At 33.9% G+C, this 6,303-nt stretch overlaps 1 pseudogene; it reads left to right on the plus strand.

Annotated features, from left to right (window-relative positions):
- Positions 1-3,118: 3,118 nt before the first annotated feature.
- LOC120085239 (ribosomal RNA small subunit methyltransferase-like) lies at positions 3,119-4,939 on the plus strand (annotated as a pseudogene).
- The last annotated feature ends 1,364 nt before the right edge of the window (positions 4,940-6,303 follow it).

Here is a 6,303-nt window from a genome sequence, read left to right on the forward strand (position 1 = left end):
CAACACATGGTAAGGATGATTTTACCCACCAATAAGATGCAACTCTTGAACTGAGTAAAATAACAACTACTAGCTCAACTAAAATTCTATTTTTCCTTTCCGTTTTTCCATTCATTTCACGAGAGTAAGGTGTAATCTTTTCATAAATTATTCCATGTGAGTTAAAGAACTCACTAAAGCTGTCTGAGTCGTACTCAGTTTCCCTATCACTAAGAAGTCTTTTAACCTTTCTGTTAAACTGATTTTCTACTTCAGTTACAAACAATGTGAAAGAATCAAACACATCACTTTTTTTTTAAGCAAATATACAAGGTGAAATCAGAGAAATTATTAATAAAAGCAATAAAATATCTTTTTACTGTTCAAGATGCCATCAAATTCGTATAAGTTAGAATGAGTTAAATCTAGAAGCTCAGATTCCCTAAGTACAGATTTATGCGGAGTTTTAGTTATTTTAGCCTGACTATAATATTCGTATTTATCACATTCATTCATGGATAATTTAGGTATCATTTCCAGCCTAATCATGTTACTAATTAATCTCTTATTAACATGATAAGTCTAGCATGCCAAACATGTAAAGAACACAACATATAAACAAAAGATTTCATTTTATTTATGTCAAGGTTTAATTTGAACATACCCTCAATTGCATAACCTTTCCCTACGAATATATTACTCTTAGTAAGGGTATATAAACCTACCCCTATTGTTAGGGCAAATCCGGCCTTGTTGAGGAGATAGCTTGAGACTAAGTTCTTTCTTATCTCCGAAGTTTGCAGAACATCCTTCAAGGTGAGAGTCTTCCCAGTTGTAAGCTTCAGCTTAATTTCACTGATTTCAACAACTTTCATTGAGTGATGATCCCTTAACAGAATGTTCTTATCCTTAGTTTCAGTATAAGCTTTAAAGAGACTAATCGTGACAGACATGGCACGTAGCGCCAATGTCTATCCACCACCCCTCAGAACCATCGATCACATTTACTTCTGTGATCATGGTAACTAACGATTCTTTTATCAAGCTTACCTGACCATTAGGACAACGTCTATTCCTACAATTCCTAACTATGTGTCCAAGTTTATTACAGCTAAAGTAAAGGAACTGCACTGTTTCTCCTCAGGAGAGTTTCTGCTTCTTCTGATTGTTCTGGTTGCTGGAACCACAGTTCTGACATTTCCTTATGGTTCCCTTGGACTTTGGTTAGGCTTTACCATGCTAGAGGCAGATTTCCTAGGAACAATGTTCACCTCCTCCATCTAGTCCTGCTTCTGGACTTTTTCCTCAATCCTATCAGACTCTCCAAGAAAAATTTCTTGGTCTCATGCCTCAAGGTGTTCTTGAAATCCTTCCACAAAGGAGGCAACTTATCAATAATAACAACAACTTGGAGTTTCTCGTTTAGGGGCATACCTTCACTTATTATTTTATGGGCTATCTTCTGCAGTTCATGGGACTGGACCTTCCCAGATTTATCATCTGTCATCTGAAATTGAAGGTAACAGCTGACGACATACTTTTTCGATCCGACCTTCTCGATATCGTACTTCTTTTGTAGGGCATCCCAAACTTCCTTTGTTGTCTTCATTACGCTATAGTAATCATGTAGATCATCAATAAAACTATTTAATATGAAATTTTTACACAAAAAATCTTTTTCTTCCCAATCAGCAGTGTCTTTTATTTGTTGTTCAGTCAAATCTTCTTTTAGGGCAGTTGGCTTCTTCATAGTACAAATATCGGTAATCTTCTTGATTGTGAGGAAAAACAACATTTTTTACTTCCACCTTTTGAAGTTCGCTCCTTTGAACTGGAATGGATGGTCGAGGTCAGATGTCATAATGTCGTTCTGATTTGTAAGGTCCATCGCAACAATGGTAGACGAAAATCATCTTAAATTGTTGAACTCGTTACCCTCCGATAGACTGAAAATGACAGCAACGAACTATAAAAAACAATAGTAGTCAACAAATGGAACCTGCAAAACAGAAACTTGTTACAGGCAGAGTCGTGGAGCTCGTTCTCTTGAAGACGTTTCCGGCTTTACCCAAGTGTGCAAGCAGTTCTACGGAATTGCCACATCGTCCCCATGATAAAATAACCCATAATATATAAAATTGTAAAAATCGGAGCTACACTGTACTTGACCCAGAATAAAATAACCCATAATATATAAAACTGTCTTGATCTGAGCTGCACTGGATCTGACCGAAAAACTCAAACCCTTCAGGATCGAGATACTCAAAAAACCAAAATGGAAAGTGAAGAATTCAGAAGGAACCGAGAGAGATTGTGAGATTGATGAAAGGCTTGTGCCTTTTATAGGTCTCGAAGGCAAATTGTGGCACAAAACGCCGAGGAGGGAAGTGCGCCCAGTCGTAGAATGTGCGCGTAAGACGTAGGTGGAAGATTGGAACGGTGACGTGGGCGAAAGATTGAAACAACTGAAACCTTTTTCTTTTATTTATTGTATAAAAAATAAAAAATAAAAAATAAAAAATAAAATAAAAATTATTATTTTAATAAAAAAATAATCACACTTGCCTCACCCGATAAGTGCATGTGAGATGTCCACCGTACTCACATTTTCCTATCTCCTTACTCCTTGGGACCCAAATTCACAAATCAAAGTGTGATTATAAGAAGGAGATTCTACTCTCCAAACTAAGTAATGTGAGATTCTCAAAATGTCTTTTTTTTTTTTTTTTTTTTTTTTTTTTTTTTTTTTTTTTTTTCATTTAACATTTAAAATTTTCACTAACAGCTAGTTCTTAACCTATTTTCTGATGGAGTTGTAATTGAAATCGAAAGATTACTTTTTAACTAAAAATTTCAGTGTATAAATGCCATAATTTTATTAATTAGTATATATATCTAATCAATGAATGACAACTCTAACTTATTTATTAAAATAGCATATTTTTATATGCAATATGCCAGATAAAACGAGAATTTCTCCATCGTGTTACATATTCTTTCATATAGTTTTTCATACATAAAAAGGGTCGAATATTAGTTGAAGAATCCCTAGACTTGTCATTGATTAAATATTTGTTCCTGACTAAGTTTAACCTATAATGACAGGTTAGTGTCTCTATCATACTAAGTTTGAGCAACAATGGCGAGAGAGAAGATGAAAAAGGAGAAGCCAAAAGCAGCGGCAAAGACTGCAACACCGTATCAGGAAGGGATTTCATTCCACAAATCCAAGGGTCAGCATATTCTTAAGAATCTCTTGCTGGTTGACTATATAGTTCAAAAGTCTGGAATTAGGAGCACTGATGTGATCCTCGAGATCGGTCCCGGTACTGGTAATCTCACCAAGAACCTTCTAGAATGTGGCAAGATGGTTATTGCTGTCGAAATTGATCCTCGTATGGTTCTCGAATTGTAGAGACGGTTTCAAGACATTGTCTACTCTTCTCGCTTGAAGGTAAGCTCATTATTTCGTTATTTTCTAAGGAGTACAAATACTTTAGTTTAGCTAGTATATTCATGCTTGACACGTGTCGAACACTTGGACATTCCGACACTTGTTGGATACGTATCAGATACTTGATAGTGTAACAAATGTGTTAGATATGCATAGAACACTTGTAAAATAGACTAAAAAGACACATATACAACAATAATAATAAACTTTGAGTATGAAATACATCATGATCAAACTAAGTATTTTAAGATGTGTCAACCCATTTATTTTGATTTTTTTTGGTATAAAAATGATATATAATTCAAAAAATGTATAGTTTAATAAACTTGTCCTGTTGTGTCGTGTCCTAGATTTTTTATAAATGACGTGTCGTCATCTTTTTGTCGTATCTACATCTCGTATCCATATATGTGCTTCTTAGATTATTTCCTATCGGAATTTCTTAACAACTCTTTGAATGAACCAACCAAGTGTTCTGTATTGACAAAATGTGTGTTGGATGATATGATATTAAATCTACCTTCACCCATCAACTTAAGCTTTTGGGTCAATCGATGATTTAAAATGGTATCAGGACATGTGGTTTAAGGAGGACCTATGTTCAAACCACAGCGATGCTATTTCTTCTCTAATTAATATTGATTTCCATTTGTTAGATATTCTACATATTTCAATCTCACAAATGAAGAAAGCTATCAATTTAAGCTTTTGAGTTAATCGGTGATTTAAAAGTGTGCTTGTGATTTTTAATTTGAGTTTGTTGAACTTGAATAATAATTTAACTAGTTCTTCAACTTGATGTGCTCAGGTTATTCAAGGAGATGTACTCAAGACTGAGCTTCGTTATTTTGATATATGTATGGCAAATATTCCTTATCAAATATCATCTCCTCTCACATTCAAATTGCTAAAGCATCAAACTTCTTTTCGATGTGCCATCATAATGTTTCAGAGGGAATTTGCAATGAGGTTAGTTGCTCAACCTGGGGACAAACTTTACTGTCGTTTGACGGAAAATGCCCAACTCCTAACTCGACTGTCTCACCTCCTCAAAGCTGGGGAGAACAACTTTCGTCCTCCACCTAAGGTGGACTCGTCTGTAGTTCGAATTGAGCCAAGGAAACCGCGTATTGAGGTGAAGCAGAAGGCGTGGGATGGCTTTCTGAGAATATATTTCAATAGAAAGAACGAAATTATTGGTTCAATTTTTTGACAAAAGAGTGTTCTTTCTTAATATCCTTCTACAAGGTTTTGCAGATAATGATGATGGTGCTTTTGATTATTCGAGATTTGGCAATAAGGAGGATCAAACCTTGGAAATCGACGACGATGGAGATGACGACGAGATGGATATGGAGGAAGGGGGAGGCTTCTGAATTTAATGGTAGGGTTATGGGTGTTCTAAAGGAGGGAGATTTTGAAGAAAAGAGGTCTTCTAAACTCACCTTATAAGAGTTCTTATACCTACTCTCTTTGTTCAACAAAGCTGGCATACATTTTTCTTGATTATGTTCTGTATTTACCCCCATTAACTAATGTTGACTTTCTTCCATTATGTGTATTAGGACTGTCCTTTCTTTCCCCCTAAAGTAGTAAAGTTATACCAAATTATTAAGATTATACAACATAAGCAGAAAAAAACTCAAATCTAATGGAAAATACAAGAAGTTAATTAACAATTCAATATGAAATAACATGCAAACCGGTCCCACCTCCTGATATTTCACGTGGGATTTGGTAAAATTCAACTCCTTCACGCTCCATAGTCTTCTTCTCCGCCAAACCTCTTCTACAAATTTTTTTAAAAATAAAATAAAAAAAAATTCGGCAACTCCTTCAGGAATATTTTCCCCTGACTTGCGTCTTCTCTGCCACCAGCATTTGATCTATAGGATTGATAAAACATGCAACGAAAGACTTTAGAATCAATAAGTGCTTAAACTACATTTAATTTGAGTTTTAAGCATGCTGTTCATATGATATTCCGGAGAGGGTTTGAAACACATATTACCTTTGAAGATTTCCTTCACAAATTCAGTTGAAATCTACTAAGATAGAGCTTGAAACTTCAATAGGACTACCACCGAGATCTTCTCTACTATGCTCAAGCTGGAACGTGTGGTGGAGACACTTAAATCAAGTTGAATTGATGAAGAATAAATGAGGGGTGTGTAGGGTTTTTAGGTTTTTACTTCAACAAGTAAAACTCAGAATGTTTTTTGTTCTTCATGCATGGAGCTTTTATATATACATGGAGCTTCTATATATAGGTAGAACTCATGCAAATATACATGGTTGCATGGAAGGCAGCTCCTCCTTGAAGATTTATCACAAATTCAATTGGATTTTGGTGATATTCCATCAAATGTAGTTAGTGGATTTTCCCCAAAAACTGGAAGAACCCATTAACTTTATATGATTTCAAAAATCTTTTTATTTAATTATTTAATTTTTTTTATAAAATTAATTCAAAAATAATTAATTTAAATAAAACTAATTTTAATTAAAATAATATTAATTTAATATCTAAATATTAAATTAATAAAGTATCAAATTCACCAATAAATCAATTTTATATTTAAATCATAATTTAAATATTAATTGATTTTCCAATTTCGTTTAATTTCAATTAAACTAAACGTTTTTAATTGTATCATATATAATCAATAAAAAACCCTAAATTTTGAACATTTCAAATTCTTAACCCTAATTTTGTACATCAATACTCAATTTGTTATTTCAATTTAATGAACTAGTAGAGGGACCTAATGGACATACAGATGATGAGCTCCAATGATCTTAATTAATTCGTTAAAACTCCTTAATCGAATTAATTACTATTCGTTAACTATCAAGACACACTACTATAG

The sequence above is a fragment of the Benincasa hispida genome, chromosome 9 (genome assembly GCF_027475165.1).
Source record: "Benincasa hispida cultivar pf3 chromosome 9, pf3_genome.v1.1, whole genome shotgun sequence".
In the NCBI taxonomy this organism is placed as follows: Eukaryota; Viridiplantae; Streptophyta; class Magnoliopsida; order Cucurbitales; family Cucurbitaceae; genus Benincasa; species Benincasa hispida.